Source organism: Camelus ferus, chromosome 25 (assembly GCF_009834535.1).
Source record: "Camelus ferus isolate YT-003-E chromosome 25, BCGSAC_Cfer_1.0, whole genome shotgun sequence".
Taxonomy (NCBI): Eukaryota; Metazoa; Chordata; class Mammalia; order Artiodactyla; family Camelidae; genus Camelus; species Camelus ferus.
In genome coordinates, this window is record NC_045720.1 from 17872725 (window position 1) to 17897204 (window position 24480).

The window sequence follows — 24480 nt, forward strand, 5'->3', positions numbered from 1 at the left end:
TCCAGTTGCTTATGGTGGGAGGTAGGGTTGATACCAGATATTCTGCCATAACCAAAACCTAAAGACCCTACCAGTATCTCTTATTTCCGTGGCAGTTCCTTGTCTCTGCCAAGGTCTCATATTTTTTCTTGTTTCTTAACATTTTCCTCATTCTTCATAAAATTTAATGGCTTTCTCTCAAGAACAGAAGCATTCTACCTAATTTTTGTATGAATAGGTGATCTTAGGCAAGTTACTTAACCCTCTGTTACTTTATTCATCTGAAACAATGGGCAGTGTTTACCACAGTGTGTTCCATGTACCACCTACATCATAATTATCTAGGGAGGATTGTTAAAAATACAGATCCCTGGGATCCTTCAAGATTTTCTGAAACAGAGTCATGGCCAGATGGATCATGGAGATTTGTCTTTTTACCAAGCTATATGGATCATCCTTATGTTGACTTTAGTTTGAGAACATTGTAATAAGGCCCTTGTGAAGATTAAATAAGTTACATTTTATGAAGCACCTGAAACATAAGAGCTTAATAAGTGCTGGGTTTCATTTCACTATCTTCCACCCTGTATATTTTAGAAAAATATTTTAAATAGATCTCCCAATATATGAAATATTTGGATGCTACTCAGAGAATAGATTATATACATTCAGATTATTGCTGCTATTAACTAAAATACTCCATGATGCAGCCTTTGTTTTTTTTTTTTTTTGGTTATCTATTGGACCACTCAATAAAAGAGAAGTTCAGATTTAAATTTGATGTAAAATATAGAACTGAAAAGTCAATAGTCAGAATCCATCAAAATATTTCAACCTTGTGAAATATGTTGAAGGGTTACTATTTCTTCTCTTCTCCAGAAAATCTGAAAGGAAAATTAAGATTCAATGGGAACATATACAATGTATGAAAATAGGAAGCCAAATACACTACTTTTCTGACTTGTGTTTTTATCAAAGTGAATTCTAGTAAAGGAAGAAAATAACAAAAACGGAAAAAGTGCAGTGATGTTCAACTTCACAGTTCCACACAAATCTAATTGTCTTAATTGTTGCAAGTGATTTAGAGGTTCTTAACATTCATTAAAGTAAAATAAAAATGAATAACCCCCTAAGTAATATCCTCCTTGGCTTAATGACATAGAGAATCAATTGTGTGCAACATTTAACATGCATTTTTAGAAAATTGGCTTCCTTTTTAGAAATGGCATCCAAGATATAGCTGCAAGGCAATTACCATCAATTACCTGATTATTTCTGTTTTAGTTATAGCATGATTCTCACTGGAAATAGATTACATTGTTGGGGTTTTAAGGGAGTTGGTTAATCACGCATCTCCTGCCTCCAGTACAAGTTTGGAATCAACTGAGAGTATTTGCTAAGAATAAGATGGACAGGGATTAAAAATTCTAGCCTTGTTTTTAGTAAACATAGACTGGGAGAAGTTTATTGGGTCCACAGCCACACTTGGGCTTTCTACTACCTTTATGCCAAGTGGACCAACATAGCTGAAGAATTTAGATCTACCAGGTAGATTCACTTCCCCAGAATTGTTGCTTCATATCTGTTGAGCACTATTAGTGGTGACTGAGAGAGGCAGGCCTGTAGACTTGAATCTAGAAGAAATTTCTTGGTCCTGACCTATATGTGTGCTTATCTCAAGGATGCAGGCACAGAGCCCAATTTTTCCTCATAGGCAGGGATATGAATAAATGGAATGAGGGAGCACTCCAGTCAAATATGTTGGTTTCCTTTACTAAATATTATGCCATACATTTTTACTTTGGGGTCCAAGTAGGAAGTTGAGGTGTAAGGATAATAATTTATAATACTTAGGATTAAATATGGAGGTTTTTTTTAAAAGACAGAGTCCTATACTTCCTTGTCCACCTCCCTACTTCCCATAGGTCTGTCCACTCTACTGCCTAGTAAAATTCAAAACAACTAAGAAAACTTAGAAGAAATTGATAAAAACCAAATAGTGTCATAAAACACACAAATACTCATGCCTGTACCGCATTCATATTTGGGTAGATTTAAATGATATATATGTATGTGCCTACCATAGTACTAGAGACCTCATATGTGTACTACTATTATATGTGTAACCCATATGTGAACCTAGCTTTGCGTTTCGAATGAAGATGGCTCAACCCCCATCCAGTGAACAGTGGCAGAGACCCTTCATGTGTGTATGGATAAGTGGGCAGTGATGTTGGGGGAGTGATGTCTGCATCATCCTGGTTATCTTTGGTGCTTAGATTCTTCCTTCTGATCAAACAATTCAGTGTCTGGATTATTCTGTTCTACAAGTCCCATTCCATGATTTGTACATTGAATGCCACCTCTTCCTGCCATTTCCACCAAAACTGAAAATGAAAACATTCTCATGAGATATTTAGTGGATTCAGTTTCAAATTCAGTGCTTTACTGGTAGTTTGTGAAGATGGAGATGGTTTATATAGTTATCAAAATAAACTAAAATGGAATATTTGCTCTTCTCTTATTACGAAACCTTTTATTTTATTGGATATAGTTGGTGTACAATGTGTTAGTTTCTGGTGTACAGAATAGTGACTTAGTTATACATACATATTCTTTTTCACTATAGGCTATTATAAGATACTGAATATAGTTCCCTGTGCTATACAGCAGGAACTTGTTGTTTATCTATTTTATATCTGCAAATCCCGAGCTCCCAATTTATCTCCCACCACCCTCTTTGCCCCCTGGTTTCCATAGGTTTTTGTGAATCTGTACAAAACATTTTACTATCAATACTATTTTACTTTCCATTCTCCTCTACTCCTTTCCTTTTTCTCTCTTCCCAGTGTCCTTGCCCTGAGGAATAAACTCTACCCCTCTCCAAATTATTTTCATTTTATTCTTGCAGTTTTCTTGAGCTCCCATTCTGAAACTCATGCCCAGACCATCAAAGTCAAGGTTATGGACCACCTCCTTACGGTGTTACTTCTCTGAGCTATAGAGATATGGGAGCAAATGGACCACATGAAGACTCATTTCCCCAGTGATATGAACTATACCATAATTATGTAGAAGCAGATTCCACCTGTTTTGGTTTAAATATTAATCTTTTTCTACTTTACTGTATATAAATTAGATATCTATAGCTCTGTCTATTACTAAAAGGTTGTTTATTTCCACTTGTATAAAATTAACAATAGCTCTATACTTTGATACGTGCAATCACAAGCTCCGAAAGTCTCCATGGGAATATGATTGCTTGTGTAGTTGTAGCTGTATTCCAAGCATGCATTGTATGATTTCAGCGGGTATCAGGCTGCCTCACCACTACAGGACAAAACAAGAAAATTTCCATAGCCTGATCTATGATTCTCAATATTTCTTCAACCACAAACTAGAGTTGTTTCTTTTACATGGAAGTGGTTTTCAGACAGACATCTCTGAGGTAAATAAATTATATGATCTTTTTCTAAGAATAGGTTTTGGTCAGGAAATAGGTGAGCAGACTACAAGAACTCTGAATTCTTGAAAGGAAAGGATATCATTGAGTAAGAAGTGAGTTAAGGAAGCAGTTAGGAGTGATATGCCAAATTTCTCCTACCATACAATTTGTCTGAAGGCTACCTTCATCCAACTTGATAGCATTTTGGGGTAGGTTTAACTCTAGTGCCTTTAGTTCTGTTAATAGAAAGCTTTCAGACGTAAATCTGGGTTATATTTTCACTCAGTAACTTTTGACAAACATGTTCTTTCATCTTTGCGTTTTCTGTTTGATCCAAAATCATTAATTTGGATGCAGACATAGCAAACCACCTAACTGAGAGGGTCCCTAAGGAGATTGGTAGAGTAATTTCCTCAAGTACCTAGCAACTGCCGGGAAACACTTTTTGTGTCTGAGAATGCTGATGTGAGGGGTTCTTTTCTAATCCTATCCTAAAAAGAACGTTTCCTCTTAATTGGAGAAAAAGGTCAATAGATATGCAACATTCTTGGGGCAACTTTTAGCTTCCCAGTTGGTTAGTTGCATCCCTTTGTTTTTAGCATATGTAGAGATTAGATGAAAAAACAAGCAAACAAAGAAACAGCTTTGGTAACTTTTAATTATCAGTGGGATTCTAGAAGGATAACTAGTATTTTTCTTTCAACTGTGAGAAGTAGTTAAAAAGCCCCAAACTAGCAGCTAAGAAATAAGTAGCACAAATGTTTAAAATTCAACACCAGTTTTAAGGGTTTTTCTAAAGCTCTGTTCTCCAAATAGACATGATGCTAAGAATCACCTGGGTTTATTAAATATACAGATTTGTGGGTTTGACCCCAGACCTCCTGAACCTGACCCTCCATGAAAGAGCCTAGGAATCTGTGTGTTTAACAAGATCCCAGATGATTTTTATAAGGTAGATTTTTAATACACTTTAAGGGTGAGGGGTGCATAAGAATCTCTTGGGTGTGTCCCCCCGGATAGATTACTCCTCGAACCAAGATACTGAAAACATACCCCCATATCTAAGCAAACCACCAACATTAATTGGATATGTCGTTAATCTCAGGTATTTTGCTGGATAAATCTAGGATGTCAGCTGCTATTGATTAAGATTAGTATTAGAAAGAGCTTAAAAAACCACTAGAGGCTAGGAAGGAAAATTACCTTCCATGTTTTTATTTTACATAATGTTTATCTGAAGTATCACTATTAAATTTAGCATCCCTTATTTGCTTCCTCTGTTACTTTCTAAACTCTTTAAAGTAGAGAGAGTTCCCTAGTCACCTTTGAATCCCCAGCCCTAACTCAAGATTTGGCACATTTGTTATTGAATAAGTGAATGATTTGGTAAATACTAAAATTGCTATTTTAAACAGTTTTACTGAAAAAAACTTTGGTGCATAAGGATGGGATATTCTTGGCATACATTCATAAATAGCAACTACATACCAAGTGAAGGCATTTCAAAATTGAGGCTCAAACTGCAAAAAGGAAAGCCACAAGGTGACAGTTTCATGACAGTGGCTACACACATTTGATTCCATTGCTTAGACAAGTGAAAATTTCCCCAGCTGGGTCTTTACTTCAAATTAACCTTAGTCTCCAGCAGCAGAAGCAATTTTTGGCCCTGCATTTAGAGACAGGAAAAGGAAAGAGATTCTTCTTTCATGCCTCATTAGGCTACAGAATAAGTAACACAATACAAATGTCCCTGAAAGGATTAATGATACAGCTCAAGATAGCTACTATTTGTTCTAATTGGAAATACGATCATTATTTCCTCTGATCTTCAGATCTGGGGATGAGCAGGGATCATAGCTGAACAGTAAGTAAAGAGGCAACTGGAGAGAGGTGAAATCATCCTGAAGTCGGCTGTTACCAGTTCGTCCAGCACTGCTTCCCAAATTTACACTTTCCTGGAAGCAGTAGCCACGGGGCTGCTGGTGCAGTTCCAATGTTGGGCAGTAAGCTATTGTCCTAAAGACTGAGGTGCTTTGGGCATGTTAATAGGATCTTGCAAGGGGCCATTTGGTAATGATGAGAACCTCAGCAGTTGTGAAGATTTTGGCTGAAATTTTTCTTGGCTGATGTGCTCCAATTCCTACTAAATTCTACCTATTTAGCCAAAGAATTAAAGGGAAGAACTTGCTATATGAGACAATCCATTATATTTCTGATATGTGTAGGAAGACCCTGAACATGGTATTATTACTAATGAAGAATGTAATGTTGAGAAGCAATTCTAGTTATATTGATTAGCTATCCCGTTACTTTCTATCACATCAACCTGTTACGGAGTAGCACTTAAGAGTGCCTCCAAGAGCTGGATTGCCTAGGCTTGAAGCTTAGCTCCTCCACTACTGGTGGTATCACTCAGGGCAAGTAACTTAACGTCTCTATAATGCAGCGTTCTTGTCTCAAAAGTGAGGATAGTGGGATTCCCTGCTTCACAGAATTGTTATGAGAGTCAAATGAGTTCATTTACACAAAGCCAATACTCTCTCCTAATCCATGCTCCTTATGCAAAGGAGCAGATCAAATGGAGCCTGAGAGTGAATCTATTTCCCCTTGGTTTGTAGCAATTTGAGTCATCTGGTCCATAGAAGACACTTTCTACATGTTATTAATTCTCTGCCTTGCATGTGACACAGTAAGGCATTTGTCCTGTTTGTTTAAATTATTTGCTTAATTGTTGTCAATATGATGTACTCTGCTAGAATGTAGCAGGAGAGCAGGGACTTTGCTTTGATTACCATTGATCACCAATATATCCCCAGAACTAGGCTAATGTCTAATGGCAGAAGATTGTCAATAAGGACTTTTTGAATGAATATGTTAGGAAGAACCATATGAAATGTGGGTGTTCAAACATTATTGAACTACAAAGTAGTGGCTTTGTGTGGTTCAAACATATAGAATGAATGACCTGGACTTGGGGACAGTCAGTTTAGGCCTTCAATATAGCTAAGCCACTTAATAACTATGTAACCTTAAGCAGGTTTCTTTATTTTTTCTAATTTATAGTTTGGAGATGGTATATAGTTACTTTGAAGGGTCATTATGGAAATAAGATAAATGATGTATTTGGAAGTAACTTGCATACAATGAAATTTTTTTTCAGAAACAAAGTAAATTCTAACATTAATATAGCACTTTAGACTTCCCGAAATGCATTTGCAAGTTTTATCTCATTTATTCCCTCTAACAATAGGAAGTGGTATAGATGAAAGACTGCTTTGTTATGCAGGGATTATTATTCACTACAAGAGAATCCACTTGAAGCTGCAGCAAAAATTTCACAGTGTATAAGGAGAAAAGCTTTCAACTGAGACTTTATCTTGAAAAAATGGAGTTAAAGTAGTGAACATAATGTTTTTTATAAATAAATAACTAAATTAAATAAATTTGGTTATAATGACCACTAGAGGTAATTATTGAAAAGAGTAGAGTTTTCCTTTTTTAAAAACCATGATTCTGGCAAAACTGTCCGAGAGCACAATGCAGCATTCTTTCATGTTTAATTAACTTTCAAAGCATGATCAAAAAGAAGGTCACCTTTGAGAAATGTTTGTGGATTTATCAGTTTTTCTCAAGGACCTTTATGTTTATGTTGATATTCCAATCTTTCTCCTGCAAAATGCCTGCCTTGTCATTTTGCTCTCTTCTACAATTTTGAGCTGCCTGAGGCCAGATCCTTTTGTGTCCGTGGCTTTGTGTGCACTGTTCTGCAGCACCACTCCCGTTCATCACTTGAAATTCTGGAACTTTTCTGAGATGTATAGTTGTGCTTGGCAAAGGATGTGCATTGTATTTATAGACTAACGATCAAAGACATTGATTTAATGGTTAGAGGTAGATATGATTCTTCAGAGAGAAGGGATGTGGAGAACAGACTCATTTTATAAACGATCAACTCTTTCGACCATGAGAGAAAAATTTCACATTATGATGGCTTTTGCTTTCCTGTGCCACTTCATTATTGTGCGGACTCAGATAATAAAACTGAGATAATGAGAACTTCTGTATTATCACTGTCTTCACTTTATAGATAATTAAGATATAGCTCAGAGTAGTTTAGTGACATAAGGCAACACAGTAAGCCAATACGCTCACCTAATCCATGCTCCTTATGCGAAGGAGCAGATCAAGTGGGGGCTAAGAGTGAATCTATTTCTCCTTGGTTTGTAGCAATTTGGATTCAGGCTTTACTGTAATAAGAAAGTCTCTTCATAGGACCCAACACTCTGTACAGATGTTAAGGTTTCTGAGTAGTCTAAGGTTCCAGACTCATGTCTTTTCTTCTGCAGTTGATTCTGGCCTCCATAGAAAGTAAATGCAGGTCCCATGTCTGAGAATTCCTTCTTGAGAAAACTGGAATAATGGAAAGAGCTTTGAACTGAGAATCAAGATGCGTAGGGTCTATGGTTACCTCTGATGCTGACAGATTGTCAGAAATCAAGTATTACCCTGGGCAAGGAGTTTTCTTATTCCTAGTCTTGGTTTCCTAAACTCTCAGACACAGATCCTGAACTCATATATCACTAAAGCCCTTCCGATGTCAGGATTCCACATGTCTGCCTGTCACCTGCAGTCCACCACAGGCCAGTCAGGCCACCTTATGCTGCTCTGAATTTGAACTCTAAGGTCTGACATAAGTGGAGTGTAAATGCAGCTCTCTAACGTCCTCCTCCCTCTAATTCTCATTATCCCTTCCTTTAAACCTCGAGTTTTCCAGTAGCCAGTTTATGGATAAGAACATGGCCGCAAGAGTCAGGCATACCTCAGATCAAATCCCAGCCCTGTGATATTAGAAAAGTCTCTGAGGTTCACTTCTTATCTTAAAATTGGAATATTAGACAAATGGTGGCTACTAGTAAGTATTAAATTTGTTAATAGATGCAAAATATTTGGTACATAGGAGAAATCCAGTAAACACCAGTTCCTTTTGTCCATCTCCACTTTCTCTACACACAAAAGATGTCAAACACATTCGCTCTACGGCCACCACACTCCCTTCGCTGGGAGAACTTAGAGATGCAAATGGTTAAGACAGAAAAATAGTAAATTGTTAATTGAAATGAACTTAGATACCTACTTTAAGCAATGTGTATTTAAAAGGGCAAATCCTGAGACTGTCTTCAGCTGTGTATGCATCCACTTGGAAGTCCCTGAACAAAGCACTAATGTGATTATTTCTAACTCAGCATCTTTGTAGTGACCTTGGATTTCAGGCCATTGCTTGGCTCTCTTGCTGGTCTCAGAAAGTTTAGTGTTTATATTGTATTACAAAGAAAATCTAAGGGATCAGGTCTGCTTTTTAAAAGATATTATTATTCTACTCTCTCACTTTCATGAGCCATGCTGAGGATTCACTCGCTGTTGGTCCTCTTGGCTGATGTTCATGGCATCTTCCAGACTTCCTTTAACAGCGCAGTTCCTATTATTGTTGTGTATGCATCTGCCTACCCACCTACCTACCTACCTATCTATGCCTATACCTAACACTGATGCCAAATATTATTTTCTTGGTTTGGACCTGTGTAGAAAGCTCACCAGTAGGTTTTCAGAGTGAAAAGTAAGCCAACTACCTTAGCGATTTTGTTCTGTTATCTTTCAGAGTATCTTAATTAAATTCGACTTAATGAAATGAATTCCTACCATGTGCTCTTGCATATGATTTCTTTTGAAGAGATCCAAACACAGTGGTTCCTATTCTCAGAGCTCACATTTCAATACTCAGAAAATGTAAAGCTGTCCAACAGAGGGAATCCAAAGCCAGGTCAGTCTGCGAGTGTGTCCTCTGCCACTTCCCTCCCTGTATCGCTGCCATTCTGTGCTTCTGGCAGCTGCATAGCAGGGTTCTTTAGGCTGGATTTAAGTCAGAAGGCAGGAGTTATGCCTCTGGTCTGGCAAGTGAGTGGTTTAGGAATCTGCTTGTCTTCAAGGTTTGGGACAGTGACCAATTATAAGTGACGAGAAATCCAAAAGTAATCAAGAGTTTAAGGGTGCATTAAGGATTGGAGAAGCAGACAGGTCTCAGAAGAGGTCCAACTGTAGTACAAAGTGAGTTTTAGATACACTAATATCCAGACACCCGGAGTACAGAGTCTGAAACTAGCATACCTCGGAAGCTGTTTTAATCTAGGTACATCTAACGAGCATCCTTGCCATTATTGCCTTTGTTGTTTATGTGATTAGGGAATTTAAACCTATTCCATCCACATGGAACAGAAGGATAGATAGTAGCTCCTGACAGTGGCTGTTTTTTTGGTTTGTTTTCTACAGCACATGTCAAGTATTGCCTGTGATATTTTAAATGGTCATCCAAATATAGAGCCCATTTTCCTGTTTCCAATAAACACATCTTTGACACATCCATGGACTTTAGCATACATCATCATTTGCCTACAGTGAGTGAGAGAGTCCAGGGACCGAGATGGTGTTTCTTTCTCCTTTCAGTGCTGTGGTCCCTGGCATAGACCCATAGGTCCCGGCTCGTGACAGAGCCTCCATACAATTTTTTTTTTTTGAATTGGTACGATTAGGCTGAGATTGTTAAGGAAAATCAGATCAAGCCATTTCTGTTAGGAACCAATGTTGTTTGCCTTAAGCCATCACTTCCCATGAGTTGGAAACTTTACTTGATCAATAATGACTTTTCTGAAAGCCATTAGTCCAGAACCCTGTAGAGCCACTTTCGGGGCTGTTGGGCCCTGCACATCTGTCACTCTTCTTTGACAATCTGCAAGGTGTAACTGCAGCATGTGGAGAGAGTGGATTAATATCTCTGTCCTGTTCTGTGTGAGAATTCCCAAGATAGAACGGGAGGCTCAACACAGAGTCTGTACTTGCTTAGCATGCTGGCTGGAATTAAACACCTCATTTGGAAAGCAGGACACACGAGGAAGGAAGTGGAACAAATCCCTTGCTTTCAATTGCATTGCAAATGGGACTGAGTGAGGCTTAAGTGCAGAATTCTGCCTGGATTGTTCTGAATCTAAATGGTTCATCTCATGCAAAAGAGTGGTTGAGTTATTTTGATGTTTGAGACTAGGTAGAAATACCAAGTGTATCAGCTCCTTTATTCTTACATTCAACCGCTCATTTGCCAAATACCTATTTGATGCCTGTTATGTGCTACAGATGAAGCAGAGAATAAGACAGACAAATTTCCTATCCTCATGGAACTTATATTCTGGTAGAAATGAACAAATAAATATATCACAGTGTTAGCAATGAATAATAATAATAACTCAGTAAAGCTAATACGGTGATAATATAATGTCTGGCACCAGATATTATGATGACAGTGGCAGATAATGATGGCTTTTTGAGGGAGTCCTTTTAGACAGAGACATGAATGAAATGAGGGAGGGGACCATGCACATATATAGGGAAGAGGTTCTGGCGCCGATAGTTGCAACCGGCATTCCAGGTTCTTGTCCCGTTCCAGAAAGAATTCAGAGACAAGACTTAGATGTTAAAAAGGTAAAGTGAGGATTTATTAAAGGATGAATAGTACACTCTCAGGGGAGAGCGGGCAGGCTCAGGTGAGCAGCTGCCCTGAGTTTCTTTGGCAAGTTAGTTACATAGGGTGTAAAAATGAATGGGCGGAATATTCACTAGGGAGGGAAGGGTTTGGGATCGTATTCCCTGATTATCATCCCAACTCCACCTTCCCAAAGGGAGGAGGGATTTTTGTCCTTACTTAGTCTGGATCGGAAGTGTCATGGCGTCAGTGCATGATGGGTACTTCTGATCTGCAAGGCTAATTTTATTGAAATGAGGGCATAATAAGTAAAAGGTTATATTCGGACACTGGAAATTCCTGCCTTTTCTGACCTTTCTTTGTTGATCTCCAGGCCAAACGGTGTGGCCCCTTATCAGCCCAAAGATTCCAGCTTTTCTTTCTCTGCCCAGGGATCCCTACTGCTCACATGATGTGTGGTTTCCTGCATTTGGCCTGTGCCCCTCCTTTCTGCCCAAGTCCTGCCATTTGGTCTGTGTCCCCCTTTCTCTGCTCATATCTAGCTATCTGCCTGCTCTAACAGTTCCTAGCAGAAAGAAGGAGAACATTCAAAGGCCCTGAAGTGAGAATAAGCTTGGCATTCTGGGGACAGCAAGAAGATGGGGGAGACTGTGTAAAATTTAGTGGGAGGGGGTTATAGGGGTAGAAAAAGAGAGTAGAAATGCGCAGTTCACAAAAAGCATGTTTGCTGGGGTAAGCATTTTGGATTTTGCCCTAAATGTGAATAGGACAAAGAAGGGGGAAATGAAATCTGATTTACATGCTTAAAGATCACACTGTGTGGTAGGCAGAATAATGGCCCTCCAGAGGTGTCCAAGCCCTGATCCCTGGAACCTGTGAGTGTGTTACTTTACATGATAAAGGGAAATTAAAGTTGCAAATGGAATTAAAGTTGCTAATCAGCAGATCTTAAAATAGGGAGATTATCTCTGTTTATCTGGGTGGTCCCAATGTGATCACAAGGGTCCTTAAAAGTGGAAGAAGGTCGGAGAGGTCAAAGTGATCTGATGTGAGAACAACTCCATTTACCCTTCCTGACTTTGAAGCTGGAGGCCTGGGGTCACAAGCCCCAGAGTCTGAGCAGCCAGCTGAAATTGGAAAGTAGGTGGGAAATGGATTCTCCACCAGAGCCTCCAAAAGGGAATGCAGCCCAACAACATCTTGATTTTAGCCCAGTGAGACTCATGTTAGACTTCTGACTTACAGAAAAGTAACATGATAAATTTCTATTTTTTAAATCACTGAGTTGGTGGTAATTTGTCATAGCAATGATAGAATATTAGTATGCTCTGACTTCTGTAAGGGGGGATGAACTGTACAATCTAAGTGTGGAAGTAGGGAGTCCAGTTAGTTTGCTATTGTGATTTTGTAATCTAGAGAAAATGATGGCATAGACTGGAGTGACAACCGTGGAGCTAGTGGGAAGTGATCTGATGTGGAATATATTTCCAAACTGACAGACAGTCTTGAATTATTCCTGGGATTTTGGTCTGAGTCATTGAGCCTGAACAACTGGATGAGTGGTGGTGCCATTTACTGAGCTGGGGAAGGCTAGGGGAGATGTGGTTTAGGGGGAGAAAAGCAAGAGTTCTGTTTTAGAAATTTAAGTTTGAGATCCCTTTCAGATATCCAAGTGGAGATGTCGAGTACGCAACTGGATAAATTAGTCTGAAGCTCAGGAGATAGGTCAGGGCTAGAAATAGAAATTTGGAATGACAAAGCTGCAAAATAGAAAAGACTTCTGTCTTAGATATTTTGGTGCCACTGTATCAACCCCAACTGCTTACACTTGAAATGTTATGTGAGAAGAAAGGACAGTTCTTTTTGTTGAGACCATTATTATTTGGAATCCTGTAGTAATTGAACCGATACCCTGACTTATCTCCCAGACTGTTCAGTCATTTCATATCATTTGAACTGCTCAAATTAAGTCCAGAGAACAGTGGAATCTAGCTTATTTTGTCATAGGTTTGGAGTTCTAGTCATAAGTCTTTCCTGATCCTATGTTCTTATCTATATTTCCTGGGGAAAACTGAAAGACCAAGGCACCTGCGGTTTCAGTGGGGTGGCAGGTGTAGCCTTTATCTGCACAATTGCGAATGGCTCATCACAATGTTGATATTTGGAGCAGCCTGATGAAGAAATAGACAGGAGGATGCACCATTTCCTTTTTAGGGCATAATCTTCAGTTGAACACGTCTCTCCACTCATATACCATTGCTCAGAGTTAAGTATATGGTCCCATTTACCTGTCAGGAGATTTCCAGTCTGGATGGCCCTGTGCACAGCTGAGACCTGGGGGTTCTGTTCCTAAAGGATGAAGGAGAAAGTTGATGTTGGGCAACAACAGTGATTCTGATCCCAATCTGTTTCTCTGGCCACCCTGCTATGTTTATGCATCCTTCTTTCTGCTCCTAGAACACACACCGTCCTCCCCCTGCAGGTAACATCAGCTCAAAGCCCAGTATCTGCAGGTGATGCATAGTCTTTTCCCACCATGACTCGGTGAGGCTGCTCGTGGCCCAGAGAACTATAACCTAAAAGATGACTTATTTTACCCCAATGTAAAACAGCAAATTAGGGGTTGTATAGTTGCAGTTAAGCCAAACAAATAACCTCCCCCCACAAACCTCCCATTTAGAAAAAGGAAGAATCAGAACAATACAGCGCTCTATAACAATTATCAAGTATTGTTGGGAAGGGACACCAAAGATTTCTGTATTGATTTGCCAGAGTTGTCATAGCAAAATGCCATAGCCTGGGTGCCTTTAACAACAGACATTTATTTCTCACAGTTCTGGAGAGTGGAAGTCAGAGATCAAGGTGTCAGTAGGTTTGGTTTGTTTTGAGGCCTCTGCTTGGCTTGAGGATGGCTGCCTTCTCGCTGTGTCTTCACGTAGCCTTTCCTCTGTTTATGTGCCTCCCTGATGTCACTTGTATGTGTCCAAATTTCCTCTTCTTATAAGGACACCAGTCAGATTGGATTAGAGTCCACCTTAAGGGCCTCATTTTTAATGAGGCTTATAATCATCTCTTTAAAAGCCACGTCTGAAAATACAATCACATTCTGAGGTGTTAGGTGTTAGGACTTAAGCATATGAATTTTGCAGGGACACAATTCAGCCTATAATTCCTTTCCCCGTCAGTGGAGTACATTCCCTCTTTAGTTCAGCCGGCATCCCTGGTTCTGCTGTCTGGGCAGAACTTTCTGGATTAATCTCTGAATCTCCCTCCAGGGCCCAGATTAGAGTGAGGCGAGGAAGGAAAGGCAGGCATTTGCCTCAGACATGAAATTTAAGGGGGCACAAAAAATTTCAATAATCAAGATAAAAATATTTTAACAAAAAATTTAACAAATAAAAGGAATGCAAAAGATCCATGATAAACAAAATATCCATTTTAAATAAAGACAGGACCACTGTTGCTGATTTTTCCTTTGGCCTCAGGCTCCAATATGGCTTCCTACGGCACTGGTACTATCTTGTCTTCATTAAGAACACCCATATTTTATTCATCAAGGATTTTTTGCACTAATTTTGATAGTTCAAAACATTGTATTGAAATATTATTTATCTTGATTGCTGACTTTTTGGAGCCCCTTAAATTTTGCTCCTGAGGCCAAATTCCGCACTGGCCTCATCCTCCTCTTGCTCCCCCCTCCTCCAAACCCTGCTTTTCATCCTGGGAAATTTTCCTTGTCCATTTGCTTCTTTCACTACATTCAAAGCAGACACTAGAAAAGTTATGTTTCTTGGTGGCCAAACCACCTTCTGCTGATGCAGGTTCAAAGAGCTATAGGTATTTTAGTGTATGACAGCCTCAAACTTTGGCCAGCCAGGTTTCCATTTATTGGGTAACTTAATTACCTCAAGAATCTAGTCAATGTCTGGTCTAGTTGCTTCCAGGCAATCCTGTAGAACAGTAACAACAGCCAGTGGTCTCAGACTTAACAAACTTCTTAAGCATGAACATTTCAGTCTTTTACTTTCTGTCCTCTGTGCTCTGCTCACCTCCACTGGTCTTTTTCTGCAAGGTGCCTGAGGCCACTGAAAAATAGACCTGTGTAAGAAGGAAATACCCTTAGCCCAATTTGTGCGACTGTGTCCCCTCCAACCATCTGGCAGAGAGCACTTCCTGGGAAGTGCTTGAGAAGAGCGTGGGCCACGGGCTTATCTCCTGCTGAGTTTGCTTCTTCAGAATCACCAGAGTAGAGAAGCTATTACCTTTTCAACCTTGTGAAGCTCCAAATATCTGGACCCTGCCTGAGGCCAATAAGAAAGAAAGAAGTTTTTTAAAATGTCCTCTTAAACAGAGCTGAATTTCCTTCCATCTCTGCTTTCACGCTGGCTGACTTTTCCTAGAGGTCAGCTTATTCTTACAGATCTTTGTTGAAAATGGCAGAAAGTAGACAACATACACTAATATTCTGAAAAAATTTTAACACTTTCTTATAGTAGGCTCTGCACGGGTTTTGATTTCCAAGTTATTGCAGGAGACATTATGGTAGGCAGATTAAGGCCCCTCAAACATGTCCGTGTCCTAATTCCCAGAACCTGTGAATATGTTACCTCGCATGGCAAAGGGGAATTAAGGTAGCAGATGAAATGAAGGTTAATAATTAATTGACCCTAAGAGAGAAAATAATCCTGGGTTACCTGGGTGGGCCCACAGCAGCTCTTAACTGTAGATGAGTGAGGCAAAGGAGGAGGTTCACAGAGATTTGATGCAAGGACTTGACCTGCTATTCCTGGCTTTGAAAATTGAGGAGGGGGCTATGAGCCAAGAAATGTAGACAGCCTCTAGAACCTGGAAAATGCAAGGAAACGAGTCTCTCCCAGAGCCTATAGAACAGAATACAACCATGCCCACACTTTAATTTCAGCCCAGTAAATCCCGTTTAAGATTTCTGACCTCCAAGACTGTATGATGATAAATTTGTGTTGGTTTAAGCCATTAAATATATGATAATTGGTACAGCAACCACAGGAAACAATGACGCATTTTTACCAAAGGTTTTTACTATTAGGTTTCTAGCCTTAAATTTTTATATCCTTGCTACCCACTGCCTAATCATGAAGCTGATGTAACATATGTTCAGTTGTGTTCCATCATTATCCTGCTCCTCGGTACCAAATTTAGTATTCGTCAGTGCATTGCTCCATAGCTCTGACAAGACCCAAATAACTGTGGCTTAAGCAAGACAGAACTTGATGTCTGTTTGACCTAAGTCTGAAGAGAATCATCCTAGGGTTGATATTGCTGTTCCATGGACTAGTAATGCCTGTTCCTCTGCCATACTGAGGTATTGCTTCCATTCTCACGGATAAAGGAGATCCAGCATCATATTTTAGTTAGTAGGGTGAAGAAAAGGGAAGTGAAAGGCACACACTTTCTCTTTAGAGCCACAACTTGGAAGTTGCAGCCATCACTAACATTCAAATACTGTTGGTCTGAAATTAGTCACATGCCACGTATAGCCTCAAGGGACGACAGCAGAAGCCATCTTTATTTTGGTCACCATGTGCCTAGCTAACATTTGAGGATTCTGTTACTAGGAGAAGAGGACAATGAAGATTATTTACTGCTACACACAGGAAGTGGCGTCACGTTGTGCAAAGGAGGGACTGATTTCAAGGCGAATGACAAGTAGGAAAAAAAACCCAGAAAGACTGGCCTTAAAACTTTTCCCGTGGACACTGGAGTAGCACAGATTCATCACAGAATCAGCATTACTGCAAAGATGCTATCATACTATCAGGATAGCAGGTTCAAATAAGAGACCAAATGCATCAAAGGTGCATGGGCAAACAAGTGTTCAGATCAAGCAAAACTGCCATGTAAAGACAAGGCTCAGTGAAAAACTTCTACACCAAGAAGTGGACATCCCAGAGCAGACCTTGTGATAGGAGAACAACGTAGAATGCAGAAAGGAGGCTCCAGATAAGACCAGCCTAGAGGCTCTTGCCTTAGTCAGTGTGGTGAAGAGTTATTATGAACCCTCTGGTGAGGAGAAACCACAGGCTGATGCCAGGATCCACTGCGTATCCTTATAGATTAAACTGTGGGTGGTTTTCATTTCCGAGAATAAATTTAGTCATTCTCAACAAATCCTTTTTGTGAAAGTTCTATGGATGTTACCATTCATAGATACTTTGAGTGATTAGGCTGCACGTGTTAGAGACCAGATTCAGTTGTCCGGAGAGGAAAGACCCAGGGAGGCAGCTCGCCACTAGCATTCTGATCAAATGTGTTACCAGGGAGCTTAACCTTTCCACATCACTAAGCAGGAGAGAAGTGTTCTGGCAGCTTAGGTCACTGTATTAAACCATGGAAATTCTGACATTTGTGCTGAATATCATTGGTTATTTGCCCACTGTTCTATGGAATACTAACAATTCAAAAACATCCCAGTGTCTTAGAACTTAGAACTTTCATGATCCTTTTGGCTGACGCCCTTGTGCTGTAGCTGAGGGAGGAAACTGGCGCCCAGAGAGAATAAGTGAGTTTTCCATGCTAAGTGGTTAGTTACGCAGAGAGTCATGCTTAGAGTTTGTCTCCTGATTCTTACTCCACTGTTGTATTTTTCATGTTATGCTTGCTTTTCTAGTTGATTTTTCTCCCTTTCTGAATTTTTAATTACTCAGATAACACATGTGTTTATTATATTTTTAAACATTACATTATAGATAAAGTCCATGCATTATTAATTTTACCCTTTACCCTTGTGCTCAGAAATGATCACTCTTACGAGTTGAGTATCCATGCCCTTTAATACGTATAAACCCATGTTTGTGTGTACTTTTCATGGAACACATATTACTTGTAGGTTTTGCTTTATTATGTAAATTAGATCATAATACACCTATTGTTCTACAGTTTGCTTTTATTCACGCAACAATGTATTTTTATGACTTATCGATATTAATACCCAGATCCAATTCTTTGCTTTTATGTTATGTATGGTATCCTATCATCCAAATAGATCACATTTAATTTATCTTATTTATCTATTTTCTTTTTGGCACATAGTTTATTTGTTTGCAATGTTCACTACTAAAGCTAATTAAATTTATGTATTCAATATTCAAGATTTTTTTAATCAGTCAAAAAAGAGCCCCTAAAAGGGAATTGCTATTGTCTGAATGTTTATAACTGTGCACCACCTGCCTCAATTCATATGTTGAAATCCTGATCCCTCAAAGGTGATAATATTAGGAGGTGGGACCTTTGGGAGGTGGTTAGTTATAAGGGTGGTACCCTCATGAATGGGATTAAGTGCCTTTATACAAGAGGCTCACATAGTTTCATAGCCCTTCCAACAAGTCAGGACACAGGGAGAAATTGCTGGCTATGAATCAGGACCACAACAATGCTGGCCTGTTGATCTTGAACTTCCCAGTCTCTGGACTGTGAAAAATAAGTTTCTGTTGTTTATAAGGTAGCTCATTCATCTCACTCTTCTCCAAGATGCTCTAAAGATAAAGGCCATAAAGGCCATGACTTTCATTTTCTCTGTCTTCCACATACCATCCACTATAATACTGAAAAGCTTTAATAGAATCCAGTGACTTGTTGCATGAGCGAATGATAATTGGATTGAGAAGGCATTAAGTGTAAAGTCTTCCGTATGGAAAAGTATGCAAAGGACAGATGTTAATCTGTCAAAAATTAGTACCATGCCCTGGCAAATGACTTTGGCATTTTGAAAAATGCACTACCTACTTTAAATAATTTCCTTTCCTTATAATAAAAGTAATGTATGTTCACTGTAGACTTTTTGGAAAGTACACAGGGAAAAATAAAAATAATTTTAAATTCCATCACCTGGAGATAACTTCTAAGGGTATTCAGTTCTGTTTTTTTCCCCAAGTTTATGCATCTGTATATATATTTGCTTATCTTTAAGAAAATTCAGAACATTCAGCAAATACAGTTTTGTAGTTACTTTTTTGCAATTAATATTACAATTGACCCTTGAACAACATGGGTTTGAACTGTGTTGGTCCACTTATACACACTTTTTTTTTCAATAGATATGTACTACCGTACTATACTAACCATGATTGGTTGAATCCCCAGACATGGAATCACGGATACAGAGGGCAAACTAAGAAGTTGTACATGAATTTCTTATTGACAGAGGGTTAGCATCCCTAATTTCAGTGTTGTTCAAGGTTCTACTGTTTATCATCATTATGTTATCCATTTAATAATCAATAAAAAAGGCTTTATGGCTACATAATATTCCATTACATGAAATGTTTCACAATCTCTTCAGTCACCTGTTGTGGATCATCTAGGTATTTCTTTTTTTTTTTTTTTTTACATTTTTTATTGATTTATAATTTGACAATGTTGTGTCAAATTCCAGTGTACAGCACAATTTTTCAGTTATACATGAACATATATATATATTCATTGTCACATTTTTTTCTCTGTGAGCTACCATAAGATCTTGTATATATTTCCCTGTGCTATACAGTATAATTTTGTTTATCTATTCTACAATTTTAAAATCCCAGTCTATCTCTTCCCACCCCCCGCCCCCTTGGCAACCACAAGTTTGTATTCTATGTCTGTGAGTCTGATTCTGTTTTGTATTTATGCTTTTTTTTTTTTTTTTTTTTTTTTTTTAGATTCCACATATGAGCAATCTCATATGGTATTTTTCTTTCTCTTTCTGGCTTACTTCACTTAGAATGACATTCTCCAGGAGCATCCATGTTGCTGCAAATGGCATTATGTTGTCAGTTTTTATGGCTGAGTAGTATTCCATTGTATAAATATACCACCTCTTCTTTATCCAGTCATCTGTTGATGGACATTTAGGCTGTTTCCATGTCTTGGCTTCCATGTAAATAGTGCTGCTATGAACACTGGGGTGCAGGTGTCATCCTGAAGTAGGGTTCCTTCTGGATATATGCCCAGGAGTGGGATTCCTGGGTTATACGTTAAGTCTATTCCTAGTCTTTTGAGGAATCTCCATACTGTTTTCCACAGTGGCTGCACCAAACTGCATTCCCACCAGCAGTGAAGGAGGGTTCCCTTTTCTCCACAGCCTCTCCGATCATCTAGGTATTTCTGTTTTTCACTGCTACAAATTAAAGACCTAAGTATTATTGAGCACTCACTATGGGCCAGGTACCCTGTTGAGTCTTTTATATCCAGTGACACTTTAAAGATCCACAGCAGACTCTTGTGGAAGGTATTTTTCAGTGTACCCATTTTTTTTAATGAACAAACTGATGACTATAGAGGTTGGGTTCCTCATCCAAGATCATGGGGCTGGCAAATGATAAAGCCAGAATTTTAACCCAGGTTAGAATGGCTCAAGAACCCATGCTAACTGTTATGAATATAATCATGATAAATTCTCCTAATACAGAATTATTTGTCCACATCTTTAATAAAGTCTAATAAAAAACTGACAGCAGTGGAATTACTGAATCAAAGGGTATGAAGAAACTTCCTATTATCAAATTGGTCTTCAAAAAATTATACTGATTTGTGCTAAATGTCTGTAGTCTAGGATCCCGAACCCCTTTCCCTAAGAGAGACATGGAATTCTTAGAACTACATGTCCACTTTTAAATCTTTTATACTAAGTACGCTACAGCATCTATCATCTGTCTATCTATGTATTTATTTAGATTTCAGTCTGTCTTGCTATCTGTGATATCTTTGGGAGCAAGACAGTCTCACTTGTCTTTTAATTCACAGTACCTACCGTTGTGCCATATACATGCTAAATTCTCAGTATGGCTTTTGTCAAAAAGACGTGCACGATGACTTGCAGTTTCAAGTGCCAGTTTGCTAAGCACAGGCAGCCAGAAACCTTCATATTTAAGATGGTAGGAAAGACATTTCTCTTTTAGGCAAGTAGGGTTCTCATTCAATCTGCAAATCAAAAAGATTACTCTTACCTTGCTTTACAAAAAATTACTCTTTAATTAGTGGAAAAAATTCAAATGCAAACCTTACCTAATGCTTATTGCTCTTCCTTGCAGGTGTAAGCTTCCTTAATACAGAGCTTCAGCTCTAGAAATCCCTATCCTCTCACTGATGTGCCCTCCCTTCTCTTTCTTTCCTGCAATCTAATTCCCAACTTTCTAAATCCATCTCAAATATCACCTCTTCCATAAAGCTTTTGCTCTTACCATCTTCCCCTCCAGTGCTGGACTCTCCCCTTCTACTTTCCCCTGAAGGATTTTCTGTTTATAATATGTATTATGGCAGTAGGTTTGATTGAATTTAGCAATTCATCATGTTATTCTTTCAATGAATCTTTAATACTTTTAATGTCACTTATTCCTCATGCTTCTTTCTTTTTCCCTGCCCACCTTAAGCACATTTTAAGACCCTGGGTACTTGTAACCATTCTCCAAGCTTTATGAGGTGTCCACTAGAAGCACCCTCAGGCGTTCAGGGATAGGCCTATCCTGTTTCCAGCCTTCTCTCTAGATAGGTTTGTATGTCTTCTGCCACCAGGATATTGTGGAAGAAAGTTCAGGAGTCATCGATTTTTCCCATATCTTCCCATGAAAATGTTTAGTCACCGTTCCAACTAGAGGCTGCTAGAATCCTATTAGATGAATTCGGAACATTTGGCAATGAGAGTGGTTTGGGGAGATTTTAATTAACTGGTTTCTTTGGCAATCTACTGGAATTACTAGCATCTTTGAACAACATAAAATTAGAGTTTTCTGTGGCTGAAAAAGTACTGTCAGGTAATGAAAGTTTGCTCCAGTTTCGTGCTCCGTGTCCCCAGTGAGGCCAGTGTATTTAATTCCCCATCAACTTCATTGCATTTCATGTGAATGTTATTTTTGCATAGTCTGCATTTCACAGATCACCATATGTTTTTTCCTCTTGGTATCAACACAGCTTTTAAAGTTAAAAATTTTTTGGCATTTTAATATGCCCTAATAAATCAAGTACATATGTCTTTAAACCACAAACACAAATACTCCATTTGCCATTAAATTTGTTCATACATCTGATCTGATAGTATTTTTCTGTTTTACTGTCACTAGAACTTGCCAGCTTGCCTTTTGAAATCTGCACTTACAGAAAATTAATCTTTAATGTGGAAATTGTAGAGCCTGGAGGTTGGTGGGAATGAAGAGGCAGAAGGGAGCTTGAGGATTTTAAAAGAAAAACGGGGAGGAAAGGAAAATCTGAAGCGAAGGTACCTTTGGGTTTTTGGCGGTCTTAACATAGTGGAAATGAAAGCAGTAAAGACACCACAGGAAGTAAGGGGCTGAGGATAAGAGAAACCAAAAATGGAAAAGAAGCTGTAGAAGCGATAGAAAGTTTCAAAAGAGCTGATGGAAAGAAGGGATGATGGTGAAACATTTGGCAAAGATGAAGGTCACCACCAGAATGAAAAATCATTAACAGAGAAGAATAAAAATTCAGAATTTAAAAAAGAGGTTGCACACTTCTCCAGCCTCTAAGTTCCACCTCTACTTGCAGTAGCTCTTAGGAATTTAACAATAGCTTTCACAGCCAGAAAACTTTATTAGACAGAGGGGAAGTGAGTCAGGAATGAAACTGTTCACTGACAATTTCAGTAGAGATGCATTTAGATAAATGCTACGATTCCAACAGCTACTGTGACTCCTTTAATGAAAAGATTGATTCCAGATTTTGGCAGAAAATAGTCTGGCAAAAGCAATAACAGTTCTTTGGGCTTGGCGTGAAACCCCACCACTTTCGCGGCTCCCTCTGTCTGTGTTATATTTTGCCAGGCCAATTCCGTGCTCAGAAAGAGAGGCAAGAAACTACTGCTTACACAGGCGGGAATGTTCATGTTGGACACAGAGAGGGGGAAATCTAAGAGTCATGATTTGAGCACTTCTTTTTATTTGTTATTTAATTCAGTCATGCAACAAATAGTTATTGACTACCTTATAAATGTTAAGGACTGTGCTAGATTTTAAGAATGAAGAACTCATTGATATTTAAGGAATCAAAGTGAATTAACTCAAGGGTCAGCAAACTGTGGCCTTTAGATCAAATCTACCCACTGCCATTTTTTTGTTTTTGTTTTTGGGGTTTTTTGGGGGGGAGGGGGGTCAGTAATTAGATTTACTTATTTATTTGCTTTGTGGAGGAGATAACTAGGGATTGAACCCAGGACCTCGTGCATGCTAAGCATGCACTCTACCACTTGAGCTCTACCCTCCCCCCACTGCAGGTTTTTGTAAAGTGTATTGGCCCATTTATTTATGTATTGTCCATGGCACCTTTTGTGTGACGATGGCAATGTTGAGTAATCACAACAGGGAATGTATAGCCTGAAATGGTAAAGCATATTTATTATCTTGCTCTTTATATAAGTTTCTGACTGCTGGATACATATAACTGCTGTAATGGAGTTATATTGGAGTTCAACAAATTATAGGAGAAGGAGCCAAGGAGGTTAGCGAAAGCTTCAAAGAAGAGTTGATGTGTGACATTTGATTTCCATTTTAAAAGACATAAAGGAGTTTCTGAGCATGAAGAAATAAGAGTGGTGTTTTGGGAACAGCAGTGACAAAGATAGCCCTGTGAAATAATTTGTGAATTTTAGGAATCTGCCTGCTGTTTCTTCTGACTGAAGCATAGGTCAGGGTGGGTGACTTAACAATGAGATTTGAAGCTAAATGGGGCAGGAGAATCTAGATCATATATGGAAAGGCCTCGAATTGAGAACTTCAGATATAAGCACTCAGCATGGTAACCCACCCAATGTTAATATTATCTCTGCCCTCATGGAACTCAGTCTCCAGTAGGATGTATAAGACTGACTAAATGAATCACATGACAGAATGAGATTACATACTATAGAGAAGTCCAAACAAAATAAAATAATAGGGACTTTTTTTTTAATAAGGAGAAATCACACCTGATTGGAGAGATCAGAAAATTAATTTGTATTAATGTTAAAAGTGTGTCTTGAAGGATGGTTATAGTTTTTTTCTAGGGGTGGGGTGAGGGGTAGGTGAGCACAGGCAGAGAAAACAGCCTAAAGAGATATAAGCAAAAAGGAATGTTCAGAAGTTTGAATGTGCCTTAGTCCAGAGTCCCTAAAAAACAGAATCTGAGGCCAAAGCTTTGTGCTAATTCTTCACTGGGTAGTGCAGTCCCAGGGAAGCAGAAGGCAGGGATACAGGGAGTGAGGCAGAGATAGAGGGAGAGCAGGTATGAGGGGAGTGTCTCCCAGGCTGGCCACAGCTGCCTGACAAGCACAGCTGGATCCCTGCTAGTTGTAGAGCAGCTTCCTAGAGGCTAGATGGATTTCCAAGTCTTTAAACAGTCCACATGATATGGTAGAGGGAAGAAGGGAAGAATTTATCCATTATCTCCCTTTCTTGTACGTTGACCAGTTAGCTCTTTGGGGTATTAAATTCCCTGCACTGCTGGGTTGTGCCAGCAGCCCTCCTACACAGCTGCTGGGGAGGTAAGAGCCCCAACCGCCCAGTCTAGCCAGGGCACCTGCGTGCCT